Source organism: Ambystoma mexicanum, chromosome 5q, assembly GCF_040938575.1.
Source record: "Ambystoma mexicanum isolate Mex_15411 chromosome 5q, UKY_AmexF1_1, whole genome shotgun sequence".
NCBI lineage: Eukaryota > Metazoa > Chordata > Amphibia > Caudata > Ambystomatidae > Ambystoma > Ambystoma mexicanum.
Window position 1 is genome coordinate 1,382,821,888 of NC_090933.1, and position 13,721 is coordinate 1,382,835,608.

Genomic DNA, 13,721 nt, shown 5'->3' on the forward strand with positions numbered 1-13,721 from the left:
ACACCAGACACGAGTTTCAATTCCCAAAATCTAGGGTTTATTGCAATGCAAAGCAAATAGTCTCAGTCGGCCGACTGGGTCTCGCGTCCCACAACGTGTGTCTCCAGACCCCGAGGGACGACAGAGAGCGAGCATTTTACAACAGTTACATATATACAAAACGATCATCATATTATCAGTAGTGACATATTCGATATCGCCCATAATGCATTTCCTTTGAAAATGGTTTCGATGATTGACAATTATGACGAATATGACACCCTCAGACATTTATTCAGCAACAGTTTGCAATTTGTGAAGTGGCAGACATGATTCTTTGTTTTTGGGAACATAATGCTCCTGTTCTTACAAGCAAACTGCGTGCAGGGCAGAGACACATTCCAGGCCTCACTATCTTCTAGTTTCTATTCGTGTGCTAGAGGTCAACTCTATCTACAGGGGTTCGGGGAAGGGGGGGGCGTAAAAGAGAGCATAATTCAAGCCATTTAATGTTCGTTTCTACCGCACCAGCGAGACTAGCTGGCACCTGCGTAGTGATTAAATGCCTTGTTGCTTACTTCGAAGGACTTGTGAGGGAGGAGACCGGGCATTGCTGTCTGGGTTGCCTTGGCTGTGTTTCAACATGTAACTTGTGGCCTTGCTCTATATATGAGCAATAACGGAATAGAATTCACTTACAGCAAGGCAGTTTAAACAGAAAGCAAAAAGCGAAAATTTGTAAAAATTGCGGATTCTATTCCTACAAAATGGACACTCTCTGGTCATGGTGATGAGTCTGTCCAGACAAGTGCTGAACATATGATGTGGTTGGTTTTCAGCCAACAAAATATATCGCTTATGCTATGGAAGGGTAATTTCTAGACTCACAAACCCTCCTCTTGGCCGTAAGTAAAGCACATCATCCAAAGATTGCATCTTCTTCTGACCAGGTATCTGATTCCGAACTTTGCATGCTACTATAATCATCATCATTGTCATCAATATTAATTGACATAAATTCTTTTACTGTTGAAGGCGAGCGTCCCCCAGATAGCACGATCCTCCCCACAATGAGAGACAATAATGGACTCTCCCAGGATGGGAATAAGGCCAGGACAAAGTGCGGGTGAGCTTAAATGGGAGTTTATCAATCAGAATAGGGCATGCAAAGAACTCTGCAAACTCCGAGAGTGCTTTGTCTGACAATAGCAAAGACAGGTGTATATATTTACAAAAAGCAGCATAAGAACCTACATGCTATAGGGGGCACAGGTGGCGACGACTAGCTATAGGTACTGCTGCGATGTGGTTTGCCGTGGTTGGAGGACGTCACTGGTTACCCTCGTGGGTTGGGCTGGGCCTGGCAGGTCAGCTGGGCTCATCCGGACGGTGTTGTTGTGCCAGCCGTGGCCAGTGTCAGTGATGAATGTCTTTCCTGGCTTTTTTGCCCTAGGGCCACGCACACCACAGTCATTCAACATTGCAATATTATCTTCCCTGGTAAATCTTCCAATAGGTTATTCTACAGGTTAATGCAACACAGGAGGAATGCACCTAGAGTGGGGTCTGTTGGCTATACATCAATACATGGTTACCATCGTCCTGTTGACCGGGCATCATAGGTCGCGAGGTTGGGTCTCAGGGCATGGGATGGCTGTCCGGGTTATCATGTCTCGTTAGAAGTCATTATGAATGTGTTCCTGTAGTGTTGCCATAATATTGGGTGTCCTAATTTTATAGGGGCCATTAACCTAAGGTGAGCCGGTGGGTCGTGGAGCCTAAGAAAGGGCGCCTTTGGATTTGTGTTTTAAGGCCGTGGTTTACTGCTGAGTTGTAAATAATTCAGGTGGCAGGCCGTGGCCTTGGGTGCTGCGGGGGAATGTGAATGTTTGAAGCGGCTCCAGCCGAATTGGGGGAGGTGGAGCAGAGCAGCACAGGCCTCTGCTTTTTCAACTGGCAATCTTCACTGGGAGGAAGGGGGAATGGCCTTGCATGTGCTCACAAAGGTATTTTCCTCGTGTGTTGCAGACTTTAGGTGGAAGAGACATAAACATTCATATAATATACAATACTCATTGAGTCTTTTCAAAGCTTATGTTTGGACATTATTAGTGCCTTTCACATGGCCATTTAACACATGTTGAACGCAGGAACAAAACCGTCAACAAGGCTGACGGCAGCGACACATAGTGAGCTTGGACCTACATATGGTGCCTTTTCATGCACCCCTTACATGAGCTCTCAATATGGTTGCATTTGTCTTCCTTTGCACTCTAGCAGCATTAGTTCAGTTATGGCGCGGGACCGTGGGGTGCAGTCTTCGCGATGGAACACATAACACAAAAACTCCCGGGACACTTTTACTATTTGCGTGTAGCTACAGGGATGTGGGTGCTTCATCCCTAATGTCATATAAGCACACATTCTGCCATTTGTATAGAGGTTGCAGGTTTTTAATCAGAGAGGTCGTGAAGAGGAAAGTTTCATCACAGGTGGTTTGCTCATTAGTATTTGGGGACTCTGCTTTTGTCAGGGGACCATTTTACAGTTCTTTTCCACCCAGGCCCTGCTGGCCGGGTCATGCTGGAAACAGCGATACACTGCGGAAGGTGAAATGTTAGTGTTGGTATCTAACACTAGCTCATGTCCGTCTGTTCGTAGGAACGGGCTCTCAGCGGATCTGCCAGAGAGCTGCGGCCACAGGGATAATTGAAACTCTCCAAGGGTGGGGGCCGCGCTGCGGTGCACAGGGCTCAAAACCATCCTTATTACACAAAATGGTTTCCAGGGCCTAGCTAAATTGAGCAGGTTTGGTCAATGTCTTCAGCCAGCGGCCCCACCCACCACCTGGGCCCTGGTGGCAGGGGGGACCCCTGACGAGCCATGGACTTCACCGGGGGAGAGGATGCAGGGGAGGGGGGTCTCTTGGACCAATCCTCCCATACATTTCCCCCCTTTCCTTACTTAAGTAACGAATACTTTAAATCCTCCAATCTCCTGCACTCTTCCTCGTCAATTATAGCGTCATCCCCATGAGCATAATATTTCCCAGAACCAGGAACGTATGTTTAATTCCCAACTACCTTCTGGGGGATGGAGGTCGGAGCTCAAAACATGCAACTTTTTTATCGCTTCAAAAATCGTAGGGGAGGAGTCACTTACAAATACGCAACGCAATGATCCCAGAATTTTGCAAACTCCCCCACGATCAGCCAAAACTATGTCAAGAGCCATCCTGTTTTGGAGTGTCATCAATCTAATCCCTTTTTCCTCCAACGTCATGTTGCATAATATATCCGTTATCCCATTTATCGTTTTCTCTAATATTCTGGACAGTTGTCTTATGTTATAGGAGTTTATTGCCTGGCCCCAAAATGGTAAGATGAGGAAGGAGGATTAATTGCAGAGGACATAGCAAAATCATTCATGTCGTGGTCTTGATCTAGATAGTTTGGCTATATCTGCTGTTACCCCCGGAAACAGCATCCCCAATAACAAGTACCTCCCCAATTTCTAGGCAACCAGGGATAAGCTTTTTCTCCACATATGAAATAAACAGGGTCACCTACATACACTGGTTCTTCCACCTTCTCAAGGATTGCAATGTTCATACACCTGGTGTATGTCCCTACTGAGTAGGAGCCTTTCTTTCTGAGGCAAAATGGGACAGAACGTGGACTGTAATTTACAGTATAGGATGGGGGCACTGTATCCTTATTCCCTTCTGGGTTCATATGAAACGTCATTACAGATGATTTATATGGCACATTTAGTCTATCTTGCGGCATCATTACTGGTGTCATTAGCCTAGTTTTGTGAAATATTGAGCAGCCTACAGGTTTCAATACTACCTCCTCGAATTCACTCATGTTTGTTCTATCTAATTGACCCGTTTCACTCTTATTCCATTTCCCATAATATAATGCACTTAAGGACGCGTAGCATGCAGAACTCAATGGCAATGGCTGCACATACCAACCTATTCCCTTACCACCATGTTGGTACACACCCAACAATTGTTTTTCCTCAGAATTGAGTGTGTCATGTTCATTATCAGAAGTAATGAATTATTCCCATATCCTTCCCTGTGTCTCTCTTCCATTGGGGACAAAGTATAGGACATTACATGGACTGGGCTTTCATTAGCAGAAATATTTCTAATAGGCAAGAACACTTCTAATGGATGTATCTCTTCTAGATACCATAATATCAGTACTGTCATTATCGGTGCTAATATACTCATAACGCACATGACTATTGTTAAGATCAGCATACAATTCTTTTGATACTGTTTTTTCGGCAATCTTATAGTCTCTATATTTACTACATTATCAGCATCGGTACAGGAGGGGGCAGAAGCTGGCGCAGGCATTTTTCTTGAGTCTTCTTCTCCATCAATGTTCGTTGTGAATACCTCTTGCCGTTGCACTCGTTCTATTAGTAAGATCAGTAGTGTCGACAAAGTGTTTTGCCAGTTCTCGGCAGCCTGTATTTCTATACGTTGGGCAAGATTTTCGTGCTTCTGCACATTGCTCAAAGAACTCCAGAGCAGTTATCAATTGCCTTTCTACCATATGAGCCCCTCTTGTCCGTGAGGGGTGATCTACACATGGATTTTCAAAGATAGCACCGGGGAGCCGCGTTCCTGAGCTGTCGGGTTTGCACAACTCCCACGCCTCTCTCCCCAAGGCCTCCGGTTCCCACTTCATCCGTGATGGGAAACAGAGGCAACAAAGAAAAATAGAATGAAGATCTGATCACTTCTTGTCTCTAGGCTGCAGATTATACCGCATTGCTCCTGGCACTGTGTGATGGATGAATAGTGTGGGTGCACTTCCAGACTCAGACTCAGAGTCTGCCTGCGGTGCAGTGAAAGGTGGTGGGCGCCAAAGTGATGATTCAGGTTTTGCGTCAGCCAGCAGTGATGCAGATTCTACTGGACAACGTTGGGGCACTCTTAGCCCTTTCTCCTTTATAGCAATCTTTACAGGCTTCGTGTCAGCATCAGACAGATTCTGCGTGAGAGAACTGGCAACAATTTCCTTCTCTCCAGGAGCAGCCGTCTCTTTCTTGTCGTCCGGATCATGCAATTCTTTCAATGGCGATGGAACTTTCTTCGTATGCGTGGCATGTATCCACGCCTTCCTACCGTCCACACGAACTGCTGTCTGCGTTGCCAAAAGTACTTGGTAGGGCCCACGCCGTCTGGGTGCAAGCGAGGACTTCCTCTCAAAATTGTTCACCAGGATCCAATCGCCTGGTTGCAGAGAATGCCCCGGACCAGTGTATCTGATGGGAAGAGCCTCCTGCATCTGCTGATGAATCAAACGCAATTTCTGTATTAACAGGTTACAATATGTACTGAGCACAGGGTATTCTACCTCATTCAACCGTCTTGGCTGCGGCACACACCAAACATTAGCAGGCCTCCCCATTACGATTTCATAGGGGGAGAGCCCAGTCCTCGCTTGCACAGATGTGCGCATGCACATTTAAGCTAGGGGCAATGCATCCGTCCAGCGTAACTTGTTTCCTGCACACATTTTACTAATTTTTGCTTTCAATATGCCGTTCTAGCGCTCGACAAGCCCAGCACTCATCGGATGTCTGGCGCAGTGGAATCGTTTATCAATTTGTAACATTACTGCACCAACAAAGTGTGGGCCATTATCTGACCATATGGCACGGGGCAGGCCAAATCATGAAAAGTACTCCTTCAACATATGGCAGTACAATCCTTCAGTGGATATGCTTCTACCCATTTACTGAATGCACAGACAACCACCAACACATATTTCAAGTTCTGACACCTTTCCATCTCTATAAAATCAAAATGGATCACCTCGAATGGCATGGAGGGGGGGCCAAAGCTACCTGTTGGAGTGGCTGTTCCTTTTCCAACATTGTGTTCTTCTTCAGAATTCTTCTCAAAACTCCATTATCAGCACAGGAAGTAGTAATGAAGCTGATTTTCCCTCTTTCTGCTGGTTTTGTTTTGTTTATGATTAGGGTGCTCTCCCTGTTCAATTTAGATGCTTTCTCCTGTGCTTTCGCTATCGTTTTCTTTCCGTATCCACTTGCCCTAAATCTACCAGTGAGTAATTTGCATTCATTCTCAAAAGTTTCTTGTTCAGTGCAGTTCCTCTGGGCTCTGATGAAGTCACCCTTTGGTATTTTCCTAATCACGGGATTATAATGGCAACTGGTGGAAAATAAAGTTGAGTTTGAGAGAGTTTTGCGAGATCTAGATATTCAAGTCTAAAAAGTTAATCTCATTTGCACTTGTACTGCCAGTGAATTCAATCCCCATTGTGTTCTGATTTGCTCTCTTTCTAAAATGTTCTAGTCCTTCTTCCTCCCCTTTGCAAATAAGCAGAACGTCGTTTATATACCGCGTCCATAATATCACATTTGATTCATAAGATCACATCGGAAAATTATAATTTGCAAATGTAACATGATAAGCCCTGATTTGAAAAAGACGAGGAGATCATCGAAACACGTGTTATCACAAAGGGCACTGTCAAATGCACAACAATATTTAGAATTAAAACCAAAAACACATTGGAACACTGAGGAAAGGGGTCAATTGTCTTCTTTTCTCGGTAAAACGTGGGCGCATGATAATATGTCAATGTAACTGCAAGAATTTACTTTTTTATGCGCCTCGCATTTTACTATTGCTAGGCGCTTCAGACACGTAAGTGCAGACAGCAATCGTACAATCAAAGGACCATGTTGAATTCTGGTTCCATGTTATGTCATGAAACCCCTCTCAGCCCAGAGTTGGCCAAAGTTATGTAGCACCCCAAAAGCGTATTGGCTGTCAGTATATATGTTTACACTCAAATTCTCCGAAATTTCACATGCTCTGGTTAACGCTATTATCTGCAGCTTGTGCGGAGTTGTAAGGGATTCTTTTACTTTCAACAATACTTTTTTGTGTCGTAATAGCATAGGCAGCAGTTGATGTGCCATCAGGTCATTTGAAGCAGGAGCCGTCACAAAACAGTTCTCCATCTGGCTCTTTCTGTGGGGTGTCTGTTAAATCAATTCTTCCTTTCGTTTCTTCCTCAGTAACCATTAAACAATCATGGGGAGGTTATTCATTTTCCCCCATTTCTTCATTTTGGCAGTGGCATTAATTCTGCTGGATTCAAAGCACTACACCTCATAATTTGAATGTGGGGTGCAAACAGGACAATTTCATATCTAGTCAATCTAGCGGAGGTGAGGTGTTGCGTCTGCGTTCTATTTAATAGAACGTCTATGGCATGTTGCACCATTAAAATTAAGGTGTGCCCCAACACCATTCCTTCAGTTTGTTTCACTGACGCAGCAGCCGCTGCAACAGCTCGCAAACACTGTGGTAAAGTGCATGACACAGGGTCCAGCGCGGAAATAAAATAGCCGCATGGTCTATTTCTTCCACCTTGTTCCTGTGTTAAAACAGCCAACGTGCAGCCTTCATTCCCATGCACAAATAATCTGAACATTTTTTCATAGTTTGGTGTGCCCAAAACCTGGGCGGAGCACAATGCAGTTTTGAGCAGATCAAATGCTCTCTGGCACTCTTCATTCCACTGCAAAGGCATCACAGCATCCTTTTTTGTCAATCCACCCATTGGTTTCACAATCATTGCAAAATTCGCTGTCCACTGTCGGCAATAGGAAGCCATGCCTATTATGCCTATGACTCCTTTCTGTGTTTTTGGAATAGGCATACCAGAGATACTATCTATCCTTTCTGGTGTCAGTCTTCTCCCTTCTCTCGAAAGTAGCTCGCCCAAATAGGCCACCTCCTTTCGACAATATTGGAATTGTTTCAAACTCGCTTTATGGCCATGCGCTGCTAAGTGTGATAACAACAAAACGGTACTCCTTTTTACAAATCTCTTCTGTATCAGCAGTAATCAACAAATCATCTATATATCGCAATAGAGCACAACCCGCCGGTAGTTCTAACATGTCTAACTGCTCTTTCAATGCTCTGCTGTAAATACTTGGACGTCTGTATTTCCTTGTGGAATGCGCGTGAATGTGAATGACCGCCCTCCTAACGTGAAAGCAAATAAGTATCTGCTATCCTTGTGTACCGGAATGCTGAAAAATGCATTCTTAAGGTCTACCACGCTAATATATGCTGCCGAGGCAGGTATCATTGTCAAAATTGTGGTGACGTCTGGGACCAATGGGAATTGCGGATTAACCACTTTGTTCAATGCGCGTAGATCAATTATGAAACGATACAGTATCGCATTCCCTCCTTTCTTATACACCGGAAGAATGGGGCTGTTACATGTGCTACCTGTAATCTCCTCAACTACCTTTAATTTTACCAAATCGAAACAATATTTTTCAATGCTTTCTCGCCGTCCATCGAAATCTTGTACTGAGGAATACGTGGCAATGTTATTCCTTTTTTCAAAACAATTTTCACTGGTTCTATTTTCAAGCATCCCACATCATTGTCATTCATTGCCCATATGCAAGCTGGTACTTCACTCAACTCCCCTGGCAGAGGCTTGGACAGAAATTCCGACACTGGTATATTCTGTGGTGATATTGTCAAGAACACTCCATCAGGAGTGCAATGGATAATTGCACTCAGTTTTTTCAATAAGTTTCAGCCTAATAGATTGTCCCCACAATTCTCGGTCAAGAGAAATGGACAATATTCGGAGAATGGTCCTTGTGTTACTGGTACTGATTGGGACACGGGATTGATTACTGGCATACCTGCAAACCCTACTGAAATATTCTTCTGCCCTGACAGTGGTATCTCCGGAACCAAGTGGTGGTCTATTGAACACTTTTGTGCACCTGTGTCTACGAGAAAGCTGTGCTCTCTATTCCCGACTTTCATTTCTACGTAGGGTCCTTTTTGATTAACGGGAATAGACACTGGTTCCGACCCCTGTCTTGGGCTGTCCTATTGAGGAAATAATAAATCATCCGATGTGTAGTCACCACAATAATATGTAATGGGTTGTGTGTCAAAAATCTTTCCACTCCTGCCTTTATTTCGTTCACTTTGATTTTGGTTGTAAGGGGTCTGGCTCTGATCTGGGTTCTGATTCCGATTGCCATTTCATTGATTATTCTGGTTTTGCTGTATATTATTATTCCTATTCTGTCATTTGTTCCTGGGTGACCCCTGTGCGGTCTTCTCTGACCATACCCATTTCTGTTTTGCAAGTGTGGGCATTGCGTTCGCCAATGACCATCTTCCCTACAATATGCACACTGATTTAATCCCAGAGGCCCTCCATGCATGTTGGAATTAATCCTCCCGTGTGCATTCCCTCTTCCTCTATTGTGACCCGCTACCTGCTGGAGCAACACTCTATCTTTCGCCTCCTTCTCTTTTTCTGTGTTTACTCTATTCTCATAACACTGGGCCATATGCAGTACTTCACTCAATGATTTTGCCTGCCATGCACTTTCAGATGTCATTATCAGATTTTGAATTGGAGGTATTAATCCCCTCACATATTTATCAACAAATAATCTTTTTCCTGCCTCTGTGCTTACATCCTGCCCACTGACATCTGTAAACACTTCCTCAAATCTATTGAAATAGTCTGTTGCTAACTCATCTTTGCCTTGAACACATGCAGTTAATTTGTCCCATACAATTCTTTTTTCTGGAACTATCTCCTTCAATGTTTGTATTGTCCGTCCTGGTGATGCTGCCATATTTGGCGATGGGTTCTCGCCTGCTTTTACTGTTTGCATCTTCTTCCGCTAACTTCTCCTATGTGTCACCAAAACTATCCTGATCATTTATTTTTCTTATTTGCTTCCATATGTCTGCTGGCAAAATTACTGGGAATATTAGGTCAATATCGTTCATAGTAAAAATGGACGATCTCAAATAGGACTCATTTTCTTTATGGAATCCTGCCAGATACTTCCTCAAGTCAGGAATCGTTTGTTTTATATTATTCACCTCTTGTCTGGAGAAAGGAACATGTTCATACTGTGCTGTATAAGACGCTTCTGTTACCTGTGCTGGTTGATTACCTGATGCAGGAATTTCTACTTTTGGCACAAAGGTAGGTGGGACCTCCCTCATGGGGAATACTGCACTTACTTTTCCTCCTCCCTCCCTCAAATGCAATACTATTGCTAAGTCAAGCGATAAGGCTGTTTCTCCCGTTCTACGTTCAATAGCCCTCTTATATATTGCAATCAGTTTGGGGGGGGCTAGCCTGTTTATTTTCTATATATCTATTCTGCAAATATTCAACCATTCCCTGCAGTGTTTTTCTCTTCATTGGCAATGTATATTAATCGAATGTTTCGTGCACCTCCATTGTGGGAACACTAGGATCTGTAATCCATTTTAGCGCCTCCCGCGTGACTATTTTCATTTTCTCACTAGCCTGTCTTGACGGCGGAAGAAATCGCTGCTGCACATATGGTACCGCCTCTTTCCTTTCCCTTCTCATGTCTTTGTTCCTATACCCTGGCATAGAAAACATTTCAGCAACATAAAGTTCATTTTTAAATTCAAAAAGCCTGCCCACATGTTCTTTTATATCTGCATCTCTCTCTCTCTCAATCGTGCAAAAGCATTCAAATCCTGCAACTTCTGCGGTGGTACCATTCCAATCAACTGCTTCCATCTCTCCATTAAATATTCTCCCATGCATTCCAACAATGCCTGTTTTTCACCAGTCCTCCTAAAATCATACATCGAATCCAGCGTCGATGTCTCATCATTTCCATCTATATACATTTCTGCCTGTTCTTTCAGTTCCTTTCTTCTCTCCTTGCTGACCGTGCTATGCGTTACCCTAGTACATTCACTTTGTGCCGTCCCCTCTCTTCCCATTTCGTCTTCTCTTGTTACAGTGACTTCAAGTTCAATGGGCGGAGGGGGAAGGGGATTTCTAGGGGGGGGAGGTGCGGATGGAACTACGGGAACGGGGAGTGGTTGCTGCGGCTGTATGATCTGTGGCTGTAATGGGGCCTGAGCAACAGGGAGGGGTTGGGCAATGGGCACTGATGTAATTCTATCAGTCTCCTTTTTTGGGCGCTCTTGTCTTTTCTCAGTTAATATTTTATTAATTAGTTATTTGTGTATATATTTTGTCTACTCCCATCTGAACACATCTGTCTGTCTTTCTTAAATTGTCATCCCATTCCTTTCCATCCTGCTCTTTCACTCTTTCTGTTCTTGACTTGTGCCTGCACGCATTTTTCTCTCTGCTTTTCAAACGGAGCATAGCTTCCTTCCTCACCAATCTCTAATGACGTCAAATGTCGCAGGGCGTGCTTTCTTCTTTAACAATATCGATTCCAAATAATCTATGCGCGACATCTCATAACTCCCATGTTTTGGCCATTGTAAATCCTCTTTGTGTCTGGTTTGCCTATGCCAAATCTCACAAAACATTATCGCCCCTATACCATATTTTACGTACATCTCATATGCCGGCGACCCTACGGGTGGCGTGGCCTGGCCAGTTTCCAAAGATTTTCTACCGGAGTGGAAAAATCCCACTAGGGAGGAAGACAATACCCCAGGCATGTTTTAACCTTACCCGTGGTTAATTAACCTTACCCTGGGCGTTTTGATCTTGCAAGAGCAACTCTCAACCAATATCAGGGTTATTTAGAATCGGGGCATGACTCACCTGATCAACCAATTAGTCTTTCATCCTGTCCTCACTCTCCTCCTATCACCCCCCCCCCCTCTTCCCTGCTCTTCCTCTGGCCCTTCTGCAGCCACCCCTCCTCCCTCCTTCTCTGCCTTTCCCCTTTTTTCTGCTGACGAGGTCTCCAGACAAGTCCGATCTATGAAAGTCTTGTCTAAATAGGTTCACCCCTGTTCCTCCAAAACTATCAAGGACCAGATCGACTCCCTGGCTCCCGCCCTGGCACTCCCTTGTGCACCCTCTTCTTAAGAAGCCCTCTTCCGACCCCTCCTGCCCGGCTAACTATTGCCCAATCTCCATCACTCCCTTCCTGGGCAAGCTACTGGAGAAACTGGCCATCTCCCAGCTTAACCTCCATGCTGAATCTGTTGGTAGCCTTCATGACCATCAGTCTGGCTTCAGAGCTGCCAGAAGCACGGAAACTGCTCTCCTGAACATCCGTGAAGACTTACTCTCCAACCTTGATTCTAACACTCCTTGTGTTCTCATTTTGCTCGATCTCTCTTCTGCCTTTGATACTGTCAACCATGCCATCCTGCTCAACCGTCTCCGTGATAACCTGGGTATCACTGGTCAGGCTCTGGCGTGGCTGACTTCTTTCCTTTCCAATCGACCCTCCCTGGTCCAACTTGGGTCCTTCCTCTCTGAGGTCTTCTTCTCCACCTGTGGTGTTCCCCAGGGACCTAATCTCTCTCCCTGGCTTTTCAACCAGTACCTGTCACTCCTTGCCCACTGCATCGCCGCCCTCTGCCCCAACTTTCAGTGCTATGCGGACGATACCCAGCTCATTTGCAGGCTGCCCTCGGCCTCCCCTTCTCCTTCCCTCATCTCTGACTGTCTGTCTGCTATCCAGGTATGGTGTGCCGCCAATGACCTCTGCCTTAATGCCAGTAAGACTGAGATTCTACTCATTGGCACACCCACTCCCTCCTTCCCTGCAGCTCTCTGGCCTGCCTCTCTTGGCCCTCTCCCCGCTCCTACCTGCAAGGCTAAAAACCTCGGGGTCATCTTAGACTCTACACTCTCCTCTCCTCACATATCTGACGTCTCTAAGAAGTCACACTTCCAGCTGCACCTCCTCAGAGGTATTCTTCCCTTCCTCTCCTTCCCCCAGAAGCTCACTGTCTCCCGAGCCCTGGTTCTCTCGAAGCTGGACTACTGTAACAGCCTCTATCTTAATCTGCCTGCCTCCACTCTCCACCCTCTGCAACTCATCCAGAACAGAACTGCGAGACTTGTCCTTGGCCTCAAGCCCAGGGACCGTATCTCTCCAGGACGGAAATCTCTACACCGGCTCCCAGTGGCTGCGAGGATTAAGTTCAAAACCCTCTGCATTATCCACAAGGCCTTCTGGGGCCTGGGGCTCTCCCTAAATATCTTCCTTCCCGAGCCCTTCGCTCATCCGTCTCCAACTCCCTCAGGGCCAGCCGCTTCTCAAAGCAACGAGCTGGGGGTAGATCTCTCTCCGCGGCAGGGGCCTCCCTCTGGAACAGCCTTCCTGCCTCCCTGAAACTTGAGGAGAACCATCTCCGGTTCTGGAAGCACCTCAAAACCTTCCTCTTTGCCTCTGCCTTCTCTGTCCCTCTCCCCTGCTAAATTCTACACTGAAATTGCACTGAATCTGCAACTGGGCCACTCTCACCGACCTCGGTCCTGGGCCCAGCCACTCTCCACTTGCACTGCCTCCCTGGCATCGCATCCCCTGCACTGCGGGACTGTCTCTGTATCCCTACAGCCCCCCTTCCCAGCACTTGCCTGCACCTACCTTGCACTTGCCACCAGCTGGCCCTATTTATTTATTTATTTTTATTCTACTTACTTGTACTGCACTCCCCCCACCCCTTCCCCTTGCACTTTTTCCCCTTCCCCTACCCCTGCACTTGCGCGGTCTGAATGATACCTGGCCTAGTAGGATCGTTGTCTGTCTTCCCCTTGTTTCCCCCCCGCCTCGTCGCTCCTTGAAACACTTGTGTATAGGCGCGTTACAAATGCCATATCATATCAAGGACAACATCTCCTCCCTTGCTCCGGCTCTCGCTGATTTCTGCAACCATTCTCTAGCCACTGGCTCTTTCC